The sequence below is a fragment of the Thalassophryne amazonica genome, chromosome 16 (assembly GCF_902500255.1).
Source record: "Thalassophryne amazonica chromosome 16, fThaAma1.1, whole genome shotgun sequence".
NCBI classification, from domain to species: Eukaryota; Metazoa; Chordata; class Actinopteri; order Batrachoidiformes; family Batrachoididae; genus Thalassophryne; species Thalassophryne amazonica.
In genome coordinates, this window is record NC_047118.1 from 24,418,898 (window position 1) to 24,436,078 (window position 17,181).

The 17,181-nt window shown below is 41.0% G+C and overlaps 1 pseudogene; it reads right to left on the reverse strand.

The window, feature by feature from the left end:
* LOC117527690 overlaps positions 1–12,354 on the reverse strand; it is a 595,993-nt pseudogene extending 583,639 nt beyond the window's left edge.
* Between the last annotated feature and the right edge of the window lie 4,827 nt (positions 12,355–17,181).

Here is a 17,181-nt window from a genome sequence, read left to right on the forward strand (position 1 = left end):
AGAGGTCACAAAAATGGACCTAGAGAGGACTTGTGACCTTGCCAGAAAGATGTGTCGGTATCAATTAATAGTCTCTGGTCCCCTCCCCTCCCGGGGTACTGATGAGGCATTTAGCAGGCTGACATCATTAAATAGGTGGCTGGCGCAGTTTTGTCAACAGCAAGGCTTTAGCTTTATTGATAACTGGCCTTCGTTCTGGGGCCGCTGTGGCCTGCCGTTGCCAGACGGCCTCCACCCTACTGGGGAAGGCGCTGCCATCTTGTCTGTGAACATAGATAGAGCTCTACAGGGAGGGTGACATTAGGAATCTACAGCAGGACATGGAGCAGGTGATTAGAGACCCTGCAAGGCTTATGAGAAATGTGGATGTGGAATCCATTAGCTTAGTGGGGAAATTAGTGCAGAAAATCCACTATGGTGATAGTGCAGTTTATCTGCCAGGGAGGGAAATTCAACAAGTTGAGACTGTGGCCTGCTCCCGTAGACGTGTCCATAAAAATCATAGAGGGATATGCTTTGCAAACTTAATACCCATTACTATATTGGATCATGTTGAAATTGAGGATGGCCCAGTGGTTGTTCCAGTAATAGCAAAGCTTTCGCGTCTGCTACCTACAATGTGCGTGGAATGTCTCAAACCTAAACCTACTTCTAGGCATCTTATATATGCCACTCTGGAACCACCCCTAAACCCAAACAGTTCAACTGTCAACCCCACTGAGTTCCTTAGACTGGGTCTCATTAACATAAGATCACTGTCCTCAAAATCATTGTTGATTAATGATTTAATTATTGATCATTACTTAGATATGATTGGGTTATGTGAAACCTGGCTTAAACCTACAGCTGTCCTCCCCTTAAATGAAGCCTGCCCACCAGCATATACATTTAGTCACGTCCCTCGTGATGTGAAGCAAGGCGGGTGTGTTGCTCTTATTTATAAATCTAGGTTTAGCTTATTAGCTGTTGGGGGTCACAAATATAACTCGTTTGAGCATCTGATTCTGAGCTCTGCTCAGGATATTACGCATTGCCAAGGTCAGAAGAATAAAAATCAGCCGTATTACTTTGTCACTGTATGTAGGCCTCCTGGCCCATATTCTGAATTCTTAAATGAATTTGGTGCGTTCATCTCTAACTTGTCAACTAGAGCAGATAACATTCTGATCATTGGTGACTTTAATGTTCATATAAATAAGCCTTCTGATCCCCTCTGCAAATCATTTATGGAATTTGTGGATGCATGAGGATTTCAGCAATGCATTCGGGATTCGACACACATTAGTGGAAATACCCTGGATCTGGTTCTCGTGCGTGGTATTGCTGTCACAAATATTGACATCATGCCTCTTACATCAGTGGTCTCTGATCACTCACTTATTAAGTTTACAGTTTCGCTGCCGTGTTTAGTGGAACAACAACCTTATTTATCACTGCAGCGATGCATCAACTCCTTAACTAAGACTGAACTAGAAGCTAGACTGCCTGATGTCTTAGCCTCACTTCTGACAAATACCCAGTCAGTAGACAGACTTGTGGATAGTTTAAACTCAGTGCTCAAAACGACACTCGACATGATTGCACCACCTGTGTTGAAACCGCGCCCCCCAAATCGCAGTCACCTTGGTTCAATGATTACCTGCATGACCTCAAGCATAAAGCAAGAGGTCTAGAACGGAAATGGCATTGTTCAAAATTAGAAGTATTCTAACTTGCATGGCGTGATGCTGTCTTAGACTATAAGCATGCATTATTGGCTACAAAGCGGACCTATTACTCTGATTTGATCAACAAAAACAAGCATAAAGTTCTTGTTCGACATGGTGGCAACACTTATTCATGGACAACCACCTGTAGCTCGCTCTTCTTTTACAGCACAAGATTTCCTAGATTACTTTGAGAAGAAAATAGATGACATTAGGTTGAATATATCCCAGCATAGCTTAACCCAGCCACTACACCATGCTATTGAGGTGGGCGCCACTACTGAGGTATTACCTAGATTTACAGAATTTGATAGTATCTCCCCTGACATGCTGACGAAACTCGTAATGTCAACAAAAAGCACAACCTGTTTATTTGATCCTATACCAACAAAACTGTTTAAGGACCTGTGGCCCACTCTTGGGCCGATTGTGCTGGAAATTATTAATCTTTCTTTAACTTCTGGATCTGTTCCTAAATGTTTCAAATCTGCAGTGATTAAACCATTACTTAAGAAACCTAATCTTGACCCTAGTGTATTGAAAAACTATCAGGCGATATCAAATCTATCATTTTTCTCTAAAATTCTGGAAAAAGTGGTGTCACGGCAGCTCATAGACTATCTTACTGAGAATAATCTCTTTGAGCCACTGCAGTCTGCGTTTAGAAAATATCATTCCACAGAGACGGCTCTCACTAAAGTGGTGAATGATCTTCTGCTTACAATGGATTCGGACACCACTACGGTTCTGCTGCTGTTAGATCTCAGTGCTGCATTTGATACAGTCGATCATAATATTCTACTTGATAGGCTGGAAAATCATTTTGGGATTACTGGGAGTGCCCTTGCATGGCTGACGCCATACTTGACCAGTCGTTCTCACTGTGTTTTGTACAGTAACACGACCTCTAACCATAGTGACATGAAATTTGGGGTTCCGCAGGGGTCTGTCTTAGGCCCCCTGCTTTTCTCCCTTGTTATAGCACCCCTTGCGCACATATTGCGGCGTTTTGGGATTACCTTTTACTGCTATGCAGATGATACTCAGTTATATATGCCGATAACTGCTGGTTATGTCGTTCACATAAAATACTTAGAAGATTGCCTCGCAGCAGTGAGAAGTTGGATGTCTAGAAACTTCCTACTTTTAAACTCTGAAAAGACTGAAATGATGGTTCTTGGTCCAGTGAGACATCAGCATCAATTTGACCAGTTAACACTCAGCCTAGGCTCGTGTGTCATACATCACACTGACAAAGTGAGGAACCTTGGGGTAATTTTTGATCCTTCGTTGTCCTTTGGCCTCATATTAGAAATATTACTAGGACTGCTTTCTTCCACCTGCGAAATATAGTGAAGATTCATCCCATCCTGTCTATGGCTGATGCTGAGACCCTGATCCATGCATTCATCTCTTCTAGATTGGACTACTGCAATGTTCTATTTTCTGGTTTACCGCAGTCTAGCATTAGGGCTCTCCAATTGGTTCAGAATACTGCAGCCAGACTTTTGACACGAAACAGAAAGATTGACCACATTACACCCATTTTGGCGTCTCTTCACTGGCTTCCTGTCCCAGTGAGATCAGATTTTAAGGTTCTGCTACTAATCTATTAAATTATTCATGGACTGGCACCTCCCTACCTAGCTGACCTAATTAAACCTTACGTACCGGCCCGGGCTTTACGTTCTTAGGGTGCATGACTACTTTGTGTCCCTAGGGTGAATAAGAAGTCTGCGGGTCACAGAGCTTTCTCTTATCATGCCCCTGTTCTGTGGAATGGTCTCCCTGCGTCAATAAACAATCACATTCTGTGGAGACTTTCAAGTCCAGACTTAAGACGCACTTATTTTCCCTTTCATATGGCTAGCATACTGGTACAGTTTTGTTTTACACTTTTTACTCTTTTAATTCATATTATTAGTAATTGGAGCGGGTCGTGGCCTCAACTTCTCCTAAATTCTGGGTCTTTTAGTGAAGCTTAGGGCTAGCGGCCGGCGATCACCTTAGTATTTCTTCTGTTTTTCTTGTTGATTAATGCTGGCAAATTATACAGTATTTTTTTTTGTCTTTCTGATGCCTGATTCTGTTTTTTCTCTCTGTTTAAGGTGCAGCTCCATCCAGAGATGGGAGTTGTATTCCTGTTGGCGACCCTCCTGTCCTGTGCACCAACAGCAATTCTTGTATATTCGTCCGTGAATTGTTCTGTGAATTATTTCTGTAATTTATGTTTGTAGCATGGCCCAAGCAGCTTTGAGTCTGGTCTGCTTGAGGTTTCTTCCTCAGAGGGAGTTTTTCCTTACCACTGTTGCTCTGGGGGTTGGTAAGGTTAGACCTTACCTGTGTGAAGCGCCTTGAGGCAACTCTGTTGTGATTTGGCGCTATATAAAGGAAAATAAATTGAAAATTGAAATTGAAATTGTAATCCTGCTAAAACACAGACAGACAGACAAAAAAATAAACACTGATGATTTTATTACATCCTCGGCGGATGTAATTAATTTTTTCCTCATAATTGTACACACACGTTTTTTTGAGATTTTTACAAATTTTCTAAAATAAAAACAGTCTAAGAAATCATATGTACATAAGTTTATGCAAGAGCACTCTTGACCTCAGACTGGGGTGAAGGTTCATCTTTCAGCAGGACAATGACCCTAAGCACACAGCCAAGATATCAGAGGAGTGGCTTCAGGACAGGCGGTCATTTTCAGGATGTGAAAATGTCTGTGCACCAGCACTCCCCATCCAACCTGATGGAGCTAGAGAGGTGCTGCAAAGAGGAATGGACAAAACTGCCCAAAGACAGGTGCGCCAAGCTTGTGGCATCATATTCAAGAAGACATGAGGCTGTAATTGCTGCCAAAGGTGCATCGACAAAGTATTACGTAAAGGGTGTGAATACTTACGTACAGTACATGTGATTTCTTAGTTCTTGTTTGTTTGTTTTTTAAATTTTAATAAATTTGCAACAATTAAACAAACTTTTAATGTCATTATGGGGTCTTGTGAGTATAATTTTGAGGGAACAAATGAATTTGCTCTATTTTGGAATAAGACTGCAACATAACAAAATGTGGAAAAAGTAAAGCGCTGTGAATACTTTCCAAATGCACTCTATACCATTAAATTGGGTCACTTTAGCCAGACAATGACTGGTTGAATCCAGTGTTCACAAAAATATGGTTCCATGACACTCATTAGCTTGAGGAGAGTTTATGCTTCAGTGAAAAACTTGAGCGAAGTATCATGAAAACTCTGCATGATTTCCTGTGTCAGACCAACCCATACACTCATCAATGAAACCAGCATTTGAGTTGATGACATCAGATGAACACATCAAAATGGTCATAGATGTAAGAAGACACCCTTCAGCTGAACATGTCCTATGTTACAATCTGCCACAGGAGAGTATCTGTCATCATACCTGGAGAGAATCTGGATCACCTGAGTGTTGTTTTACAAAAGTATGATGATGCACTGCAAACCACCACAGAGCAACAGAGGAGCTATGACCTTCTTCACTAACTATTGATGTTTCCCTGTGGAGAAGACAGCGACAAGCTGAACATTTGTCCCCCCAGGGATCAAGCTTTTGTGCAACTAACAAATTTGTGAGATTCCATTCCAGGATATATGATTTCTGCCTTTGAAATCTTCACCAAGCAAAATTCCTGCCCGTAGGATTGGTAGTTTGCTAGTTATTGCAATTCCACCAAGCAATATCTGGAAAAAGTTGGTGATTTGTGCAGCCTGTTGCAGATTTATCCTACTTAGCTATAATTGCTTTACACACACTTGAACCACATGAAAAAAGCTTAAAAAGTATAATTGTTTCAGAACATTTTCAGTGTTTCAAATAATTGTTTCAAGACTATAGTGACATCTAGTGGATCCCCCACCCCTGCCCCCCCTCAAAAACGAACCTGTGGCTGCGGCCCTGTTTTCAGCTGCTTTTTTTTTTTTTTTTTTTTATGATTTATGTGTCTCACTTTGTGTTGTCCTCTGCTGGTGTTCCTATTTTGCTGACATTTTCTCTTTCTTTGTTGTTGAACATGGAGAACTGACAGAAAGAGCAAATACACACATACACACTGTCAGTCTTTCAGTTGTTCCAACCTTCACAGGAGGCTCTGAAGCCACAGTCTGCTTGTGTGATCATCTCACACACCAGCAGTTCCGCCTCACATAATAAAATGGTCTTCACTGAGCTGACACCCCGTCCCCCTCGCCGTCCTTCTCTTTGTGCTCCCTATAACCTGTTTTATGTCACATTCTTCCATTCCATCATCTGTCTCATTCTTTCCATCCATTGTCCTTAACCCCCCCCCTTGTCTTTACACTTCAGCTTTGCGTTGACCCTCTGCTTTGCATGTCTTCAGTTTCCCCACTGCACCTCCGGAACACCAGGTCTTTCCCTTTATCATTCTTAACCATTTTCCTTGATTGTCTGCTTCTTGTCCTTTTGTGTCTCTCCTTTCCTTTCTGCCTTTGGTTTATGAGTCTATCTCATTCCTTATGTGCACGTTGCCTCTGAGTGTTTGTGCCGCCCCCTTTTACTTTCAGGTCATTGTGTAGCGCTGCTACAAAGAGCTAAAAAGCCCCCCCCCCCAGGTGAACCACAATACTGAATCCATCACACGCCAAACCACACATGTCTATGTACGGTTCTATTCACGCCTGAGTCTGGGGTACAATACTAAATTCAGCTTCAAACGTGTTCCAGAACGGCTACTCCACAACAGTGCTCTTCTTTCTGTCCATTTGGAGTATTTTTCATCACTCCTTATCTGGAAGTTGACTCTACAGCAAGACTGGGCAACAGTGGATCATGAAGAGCCAAGATGTTGCAGGTTTTACTTGAAAGCAATAGCGTCAGTAAATGTTTTTACTGATGGGCTCCTCCCCTTTTCCCTGGTGTTTTCCCATCTGAAAGGCTGAGGATCCAGAGATATGAATGTCACTACAGAGTTAAGTGAACATCTCAACAGGTTTAACACTGTGCTTTTGATGGTGAGTCCAGGAAGTCATTGAAAGCCGGGTTCTTCATCTTCATCCAGGATGACTGCAAATCCAGACAAGTGTTGAAATCAGGGCATCCACTGATTCAGCAAAGATCACAGCATCATCTGTGAAGCCAAGGAGAGTAAATCTTGACTTGAGCTTTACCTGTATGGAGTGCTGAGGTCACTGGACAGACATATTGGGTTACGGTGATTTTTTTGAAGGAGAACCAAAGTCAAAGTCTTTACCCTTCGATACCACATAGCTTATGTTACATAACCATGATGTTCCATTACCCATTCATTTCTACTGAAGCATCTCTACTGTCCATCATATGTGCGAAGCTCTTCCTTCTGTTTTTTTTTTTTTTTTTCTTGTGGGGGCAGAAATTGCCTCGAGTGCATTAACCCTCTGGGGTCGACGCCGCCGTATAAATACCTCTGGAATGATATGAGATAGATACTTACTTTTTTTTTTTGCTGAAAAGTTAACTCCGTGGACTTTCGATCCACTGTCGGCCATCTTTGTAGTCCTCATAGAAGCTGTGCGATGACGTGCACAATGTGAGTGTCCAATCGGAATTGGTTCACCGTAACATGGTTTTCCAAAATCCAATCGTAGGGCAGATTTACCTCACGTGAAAAGCCAAAGATCGTTTTCAGGAGTGATATGTTATTAGTTGGCTGTTTGAATAGGCCCCCTGGGTGCGCCAATGAGTACATACTATTAGTACATACTCAGTGCACCCTGCACCATTACGCACAGCAATCAGTGAAAGCAGGAGCAGACAGAGAGCCTCTGATGACAATCTCACGTGCTCAAACAAAGAGTGTGTAACTATCAGGATTGCTCCACTAGTTTGCATGTGAATGTTACTGGATAACTCTGTTGCTTTCTCTGCGTAAAGCACTGTTTACCATATCAATGGACAACAAAATGCATAGACCATTTTGTATATATTGTTCAAAATGTGCATTTGTGTTTATTGTTTGAACTTTTTTGTTGTACAGTCTTTCACACAAGACCTCAAATTACCTTTATAAAGTGTCAAAACAGTTGTTTATTATAGTTTGCTGTGTGTTTTGAATAAATGTGTGTGGAAAATTATTTTTTGCTTTATTTTTTCCTTGCCTATTTTTGATTGTAAACCTTTATTACACTTATAAACCACAACAAAAACATATATATTCTGAAAGCACAGGTTGTCCTGAAAAAATAGACATAAAACTTGATTGTGGGATGCACGGAGAGCTGTTGAAATGTTGAAATCATATGCCTTTGTGTCAGGAAGCTGGTTTTGGAAAGCTAACAACTTTTGGAATGCTAACAAGCTAGATCCTCCAATTCAGTTGTTTGACTGTTGATGTTCAATTTGTATCACTGGAGAAGTAAAAAGAACCTGTACTCAAGGATATTGAAATGGAACAGTATCTCCACCTGGTGGACATTTTCATTAATACAATTACAATATAATTTTGCCAAGCGCTCTAGCTGTGAATATTAGTTGTGTTTTGCAGCTGTTAAGGACTTTTTTTTTGTCTCTGTAGTGTTCCCTGCACACAAGCCATACAACTGGATGAAAAAATCAAAAACAAAACAAAAAAATTAGCCTCTCATGGCTACTGTGAACTCTGGAAAGAAATTAATTTCTTTGTGCTGACCACTACATAGCTTATTGTGTAAATTATGGACATTGTCAGTGCGCTATGTGGAAATGAGGTGTTAGGGTCTTAGTGCTTCGTGTCTTACCATGTGGTTGTGAGACCTGGACATTAACCAGTGGTAATTACTAGTTGATTTTTGAGGATCATTGGGTACCACTGGAATGACATTGTGTCAAAGGGAATGTCAGCTTTGACATTTTGACCACGTACCACATTTCCCCACACAGGTGCCTTAGTGTTGATGACCCTGGTGTTAGAGAAGGCCAAGGCTGCAGCAGACAGATATTTACTTTCCAGAGGTGGTGATGGAAAAAAGGTCTGCTTGTGTAGTTGCCATCCAGAATCCAATGCGATTCCCTGGTGTGGTGGATGCGGTGATGTGCGGCACCAGTGCATGCTCCCAGACTTGATTTGGCTCCTTCCCTCAACTTAAAGTTTTGATGGTAAATGGACTGCATTTATATAGCGCTTTTCCATCTGAAACAGAAGCTCAAAGCGCTTTACAATGATGCCTCACATCCACCCATTCATACACCGATGTCAGGGTGCTGCCATGCAAGGCGCTCACTACACACCAGGAGCAAGTTGGGGATTAAGGAGCTTGCCCAAGGGCCTTTAGCAATTTTCAGGTCAAACTGGGGTTTGAACCGAGGATCGCTGGTCTCAAGCCCAACGCTTAACCACTAGACCATCACCTCCTTGATTATCTGTGAAATCACCTGCTGAGGTGATCAGTTGCAAGGAAAACCTGCACCATCTTGACCCTTCATGCTGACCCCTGCTCCATATTAACTGGATTTAGTAGTCCTTCAAGACATTTAGCCAATTATTCACATGTCTTCTTGGCTTTGATTTATAACAAGCAGTTATTTGAATGAGTGCCAAAGTGGTAAATCTTGAAGACCAACAAGAAGTCTACTTTATGAAGATGAAATCTTCTGGATACAGTATTCCCCTAACTGGAAGACTGAGAATCTTTACCAACATTTATAGCTCCTTGCAGTTTTTTTTCTTTTTTCCTAACAGCTGCACATAATTCGTTATTCACTGCCTGTGATTGTCTAACCAAATAAAAACTGACAAGGAAGCCTCAAGGACATGAGCCACAGTATAGCACAAACCTACCACAGCATCTATTCAGACTGTGGTGCTTACATTTACAGCATCAGATGTGTGATTGTTAATGAGTGGGTCAGTGACACCAGAAATGTTGCAGAAGAGGAAAAAAAAAGATCCGCTGCACTGAAGTGATGAATCATGCCACTGTGTGTGAATGGATCTTTTGACGCATTTAGCGGCACTTGTGTTTTTGAGGTGCAACCCTGAGTCTTTGCAGAGCTGCAGATAAAAGAGTCCATCAACATGGCATATGTTTTCATGTTGGAGATGGTGTGAGGTTAGACACACATATGCAACATCAGCAACTGCAGAGGGAGGGAGCAGAGAGGGATGATCAAGCTTACTGGCCCCTTTGTTGGAAGGGCCAGAGTTCAATTAAAACAAATTGTCAGTTGCATCTTATTGTGCAGCACCAGGTGCGTTTCATTACTGGTAAAGCCTAGAAGTGTGATCTGAGCATGAAGAGGGATTCGGCAGTTATACCAGCATGGAGTCTTAGTTTAAGGCAGCAGATCAGAATGTAATGCAGCGAGGCATGCATGTGCTTGTGCATGTGTGTGCTTTTGTAACTGCAATGCAATTACTGTGTTGTAAGATGACACTCATACACACTGATACAGAATCATTTACAAGTGATGTAGGAAGAAACTGAGCTTAAATGGAATTAAATAAATAGAAGCATAAATCCGAGAGTCAAAGTTACACTTCCCACGCAGTGAATATGTGATAACAACACTTAAATTATCATATATGACAAAAGCGTGCAAAACATGTGCTTAAAAAATGTTTTATAATACACATAATGACATAATGTGCAAGATCTACAAATGCAGATCAAAAGGAAGGAATGCTGTTTGTGATTTTTTTTTTCTTTTTTTCTTAAAATGTGCAGATAGTAAGGAGAGGAGAATACAGCAGGTTTTTGATGCCACTTAAGGGGATGAAACATCACTTGCAATACAACCTCAGTATACCATAGCTTAGACAACATTTATGGTGGCCATCCTACGAAGGCAGCTGTAGCCAGGTTGGGGTCAGTGAAGGATTTTCCCAGTGGTCCACATTGAAAAACATTCCAATCATATTGGGAAAATATACCACATTATTTGTCAGCATAAAAATAAAAAAAGGACAGTTTGGATGAACTATGGCTGTATGTTTTGGGGTAATGGAGTTATGGGGTAATGACAAAGGTCAATTTTAGTTTGTGCAAGGGTCAAAACTTAAAGTTGGTCCAATTTTGCTAAAAAGTAATGCACATTACTAGTTGAGCGATTAGGGTTTTAAAAAGGAACAGTCTGCACCATCTGTTCTGCTTAATTGTCACATTAACGTATGTCAGATGTCATATATCCAATGGATGTCAGTCTTGTTTGACCATTACATTGGAAACCAAGCATTCATCAAGGTCAAAACTTTATTAATCCATCAGCCAGTAATTTGCACCACTTTTTACAAAAATTAGAGCACAAACTGAAATTGACCTTTGACACAATTTTTGCTGTTTTTACCCAATAAAACCATAACATTCAGTCAGATAGTTTGGAATCTTTATGGTCAGACAAATTATGTAGTATAGGTTTAATGGGAGGATTTTAAAATGTGGACTCCTCTGCTGACACCTAGATGGCTATAGCTGCCACCCTACAATAGCCACCGTATACTTCGTCTAGGCCAGGGTGTGCTGAGGTTGCATAGTAAGTGTTGTTTATTCCTCTTAAGTAATATTGATTAGGTCAAAACAGGTGTCAAGTTGATGGATGAATGAAAAGAAACAAGCAGTGACAGAACAGTCTGTCCAATTTTTGCACCACTCATTTTTTTTTTTTTTTTTTTTTTTTTTTTTTTTTGCGCTTCCTGAAGAGTACTACTCAGGTGTAGTCTCAAATGTTGCATTTTGGAAGTGATGCCTTTTCTTCTGGCTGAGTTATATTCCAATTCAGTCCAAAATTAACTGCAGGAGGCCTTGAAGTGCGTCAGTGAAATGATGAGCGACAGTCACAGTTCAGGACCATGGACAGCGCTCAGATTACTGCTTAAAATGCTTCGTTTTGAGAGGATAATTAGATTTTAATTTGATGAACATTAACATGTCTGATTGGAAATATTTTACGAAATTGTAATTTGAGTGACAAGGCTGTTATCTTCATGTGATGCTGCTTTAAAAAGGGTAATACGCATAATTGTGACTGTGTGTGCGCGCACAGAAAGGCAAAAACAATTAAAATCAGCATTTTTCGAGTTTAATTTATAAGCAAAATCCCACTTCTGTGCGCGCTCTGTCTCTCAGCTCTGCCAAAAAATAAATAAGTAAATAATAATAATAATAACAAAAATTCACATTAAGACTTTGTAGGAGCTCATGTGAGACAATCACATCCATGTGGGAATGGGTCAAACTTACCTTGGCTGACATTAAAAAAGGTGTGTCCAGGATTTTACTGTATGAAAGAGTCGAGGGTTCGTTTCCTCTGAGACACCTGGCCGACGAACGGCATGTAGAATTAGTATCCACTGGCCATTTATAGAATCGGTGCGCACGACGGCATTCTGGAAAAAAAAAGGGGGGGAAGAGCGCAGCGAGGATGCTGCAGTGCAAAGCCCTGTCCCCCAAAGGAAAACTGGGTTGCAGTGTCTGTGACTCTCTTTGGTGCGCACACTCACATTCTCCAACAGAATCCAAACGGCAAATCTCACAGTTTGTTGCCCATCTGGTGTGTTTTATTTCTTTTCTTTTCTTCACGGAAGCGCTAATTCATTGGTTTTGCAACAGACGCGCAACATTTTGAGTTTCCACTTTTCCCCCCGCGTGGTCACGCTGACTGAGCACACTGCAAAAATAATCCTGTGAGACAGAAGAAAAAAGACGGGTCTCTCAGCTCTTTAAAACGCTCCCATCTCTTCTGCCTTGCCTTTAAACATTTGTCATCATGATGCTGAGTTTCAACTTAATTCTTCCAGACCCTGTATCCAAAGGGCGTGCCTCTTTCGCTCACCTGCAGACAAAAATTCTCACAGAGGGAGAAAAATTTAAAAAATCCCACGAGTAAAACGGCTTCACTTCATTTTGCGCACGGAGCTCCTCTGGTCCTCAGGATGATCATCTGTCAAATGTTCCCACGAAGGTTTACCTCCCAAACCACCTGACTTAAAAATAGAAAATGTCCAAAAATTTGAACGATCAGCTGTAACTTAGTGGTTCCTGTGTAAATATTCCCACATGTTCATTATTAATGTGTCGGTGGCACGTCAGAACCCTCATCCTGTGGTCGAATCTCGGCGAGGAAGATTTCTGAGAGCGAAAGGGAGGAAAAGATGGGGGTGAGAGCGAGACAGAGAGAGACAGAGAGAGAGATTGGCAACACCGAACGAAGCGCATAGCGCAGCGCTGTCTGGAGCGCACGCACTTTGTTGTGGGATCTCTGCGCGCCTCGGTGCCACGCTTGCCTGTGCGGTGGGAAAATGGTGATTGGCGGATTTAATATGCGATGACACGTGATTGGAACCTTAAAACTGCTTTAGTGCCAAACTCGTACCTGCGCGCACGCATGTATTCTCCGCGGACAATCAGAGCGAGCCTTTTTTTTTTTTTTTTGTCTTATTCTTGATGAGATCGGACAAGCAAACGACTCGCGCGTGAACAAGTTCTGCTCAAACATTACAGAAACGCGGTGGTGGAGGAAAAGGAAGATAATGCTTGTGAGTCCAGAGCATTTTGACGCTGGGTGGCCATTCGCTACAGGCGTGTGGAGAACCCAGGGGAGCGCAGCGGCGAGAAGTGGTGCGCGCGTGTGAGAGAGGCAGAGAGAGTGCTGCAAAATCAGCTGGGAAAGAAGATTGTCACCGGGGAGTTAATAGGGCATGACGACATGTGCACGGCGCATGCACGACGCACAGTACAAAATCCGACTGCAAATTTAAGCTTTCAGCACCATGGACAGCGAAGGCAAAAAAAACAAAAAATAAAAAATCAAACACGTCATAAAGAAATCAAATCTCAGCTCTGAATGAACTGCTTGTAGGATTTATTTTAGATTGAAGAACAAGTTCACTTTTTGTTAACACCCTTATACTCTTAATAAATAAGTCATGAGCACTACTTTACCCTCATTTCAATTTCAATTTAATTTAAATTTATTAGTTTATATAGCGCCAACTCACGACAAAGTCGCCCCAAGGCGCTTCACACAATTCATAACAGCACAAAGTAATTTAAAATCAAAATTAAACTCAAGAAAATCACAATAAAAAAGATAAAACACAGTAGAATAAAAAGAAATTACAAAGCAAACATAAAAAAAATAGATTAATAATAAGACAGTCTAAAAAAGTGGGTCTTCAGTCTTGATTTAAAAGTCTCCACCGTGTCAGACTGCCTAATAACTGCAGGTAGATTGCTCCAAAGAGTAGGGCCACGGTAGGAGAAGGCTCTATACGCCACAGACTTCTTGTTCACCCTCGGAACACACAGAAGCCCTGTGAATGCAAGGGCCACACAGGTACGCAGGGCTTAACCAAGTCTGCCAGGTAGGAAGGTGCCAGTGCGTGAACAATTTTATAAACCAACAATAAGACTTTAAAATCTGATCTGGCAGAAACCGGTAGCCAATGAAGGGATGCCAGAATGGGTGTAATGTGGTCAAACCTTCTACTTTGTGTCAAAAGTCTGGCAGCAGCATTTTGTACCAATTGAAGATCCCGAATGCTAGACTGTGGCAGGCCACAAAATAAAGCATTTCACCACTAGAAGTAGAATTAGTCCCAACTTACCCAAAATGGAAGTTGTTGTGAGCACTTTTTCATGTGGCCATAAGGATGCAGCAAGTGTTGAACTTGTAAGGCAACACAAGGCAAATTTATTTGTATAGCACAATTCATGCACAGGCAAATCAAAGTGTTTTCAATTTGAAGACAGAGGTCGGGAATGAGAATGAATGGAACACTAGTAGCCAGTAAACCAGTATTGATCTGTACTCCTGGTATTTGTATTTCTATTTATATTCTCAAACTGTTTTTCTTTTTTTTCACTTTTGATGCTCTGTGTGCTTCTTACCCTGTGTGCTGTTATAAAATACTGCTGGAAACTCAATTTCCCTGAGGGAGTCTTCCCAAGGGATCAATAAAGTTCTAGCTAATCTAATCTAACATAATTTACAAAAGCAAAAAATACATAATTAAAATGACAATAAAAGCATTAAAAGACAAAAGGCAATTAAAACAGAAAAACGAAATATTGAAATAAAACTAATAAAAGTGCATGCAGAACAGTGAAAAGAAAAAAATCTAAAAATTAATTTATGAATAAGCTGCTGTAAACAATATTGTTTTCAGCCATGATTTAAATGAACTGACAGTTTGAGCAGACCTCAGGTGTTCAGGAAGTTTGTTCCACAGGTCAGGAGCATAATAACTAAATGCTGCTTCACTTTTAAAGCTTTTCACTTGTCTTGGCAGTGATGTTCATGTCTCTGAGTCCTCCATCTTCCAGATCGAGAGACTCCCTTTCTCAGGACCAGGCACCAAAGTGGCTCTACTCTACACTATTCTACTCTTCTATTTGACTCTTCTTTTTTTTTTATATATACTTTAGTATACATTCTTGGTATAAGGTATGTCTTCTATAATACATCCCGATTCTAAGGTAGAACTCTACCTTAGGGCCCTGTCCCACTGGTGTTTAGGAGGATTTGTGTATGGATTGCGCACAAAATTGGCCCATATTCGCCAAACATCCGCAATATCTGTGTAACATGCCTGTATGAGTCGACCGTTATCCGAACACGCCCGTGATCATCCACAGAGGCACGCATGTCCACAGCCAGGATTTTTGAGCTGTTCAAAAATCTGCATGCGGATGACATCCGCCTTACATACTCCATATATACTCAATTCATACACAATACATACTCACTCTATGCGCTGTATATCTGCCGTTAACCGCTGATCCGGGGATTTGCGGCTTGGCAGCGTATTGGGACAGTGTGTAAAACAGCTATTGCGCGCCCATCATGTCCACATCACAAACTAAAATATGTTGTAACGAATGCATACAAACTGGCCATGAATAAAGCGTTTTTATTACATCTGCTTTGCAGCTGATTTGTGGACAATCTGTGAATGCATAACAAACATGTCACATAAACACAAAGTGTGGCAGAAAGTGACATACCTGCAAGTCAGTGCCCCGGTCCAGCTGTGTAAATCCACAAAGACGTAGCTGCTACAATCCAGGACTTTTATTTAACACCAACAAAAGGAAGAGTCACTGTTTAACAACTAACTCCAAAAAAAAAAAAAACACTGTCTCACACCCTGAGCGGCTTCCCCCCTCCCGCTCCCCAAACTCATGAACAGTTAACCCTCGCATGACAACATGAACAAACTCTGTGATCAACTTGTCCAAGTCCAGCAAATGCTCCAGAGGCTGTATTGTTGGTGTGAATACTGATGCCAAAAGGAGCAAGTGCACTTCTTTTATGACCGCAATGCAGTTGCCATGCACGCGCAACATGTGCACGATGCATTCATAATACACCCGTAATACTGCCGTGATAATCTCAAAGTGTCGGATCAGTTTCCTCACTACATGCGTTATATAACCGTGGTTGTTCATCATATATTCGCTATATATTATTAATATATCCGTAATGCATACTGGGACATTTGTCATTTTTGGCCATTTTTGTTGTGGACAACAACGAACGCCCGCAATTTGTATACTCAATTCATGCGCAACTAATCCTCTCCCCAGTGGGACAGGGCCCTTAGAATTGGAATGTATTATAGAAGACATACCTTACTGAATTTTCATGGAGTCACGAGTTTGCTGAACAGAAGTGTTTGTCCATGCTGATATCTAAGCAGGAGAACAAAGGTCCAAGAACCTCATTTATAACTGTTGCACACGCACAAAATGGGACCTAAATGATGTGCACACTCTTAGAAAGGAACCATACACTCTTAGGCATAAAATGTTGAATTTAATTGATAAAGTTAAGGTAACGTTTTCCACATAACATTGTTAATTAAGAGCAAAACAACATTGTCACTGACATTAATTAAATCAAATGAAACATTATTACTTAAATCCCAATATTGTGTTGCATTTAATTGACAAAGTTATGTGGAAAAAGTTACCTTAACTTTATCAATTAAATTCAACATTTTATTTCTTAGAGTGCACACCAATTTTAATACACACATTGTGATTTACAGTTGTGTTTAAAATAATAGCAGTGTGATTGAATAGCTTTTACTTCGACACATGCAAACACTTTGGGAACACTGCACATTCTCTTCCAAATCAAGACATCAAGAAAAATTTATCAAATTTGTTATTACTTTACAGAAAGTGAAGAAAAAGGAATACTAAGCTATTCCAAAACTAAATAAATAAATAAATCGCAGTGTCTGTATTTTTCTTTTGTGATCCTTTCTGTGTGTGGAGTTTGCATGTACTGTCCTTGTTTCTGTGGGTTTCCTCTGTGTGCTCCGGCTTCCTAACAACATGCATGTTAGGTGTAATGGAAACTTGAAATTGACCGCAGGTGTGTGTATGGGTGTGAATGTGTTTGTCTGCCTTCATGTGGCTCAGCGACAGACTGGCATCCTGTGCAAGGATGAACTCATCCCACCTGTTCAAAGGGATGTTAATCAGTGAAATCACCTGCTGGAGTCAGTGGCTGCAA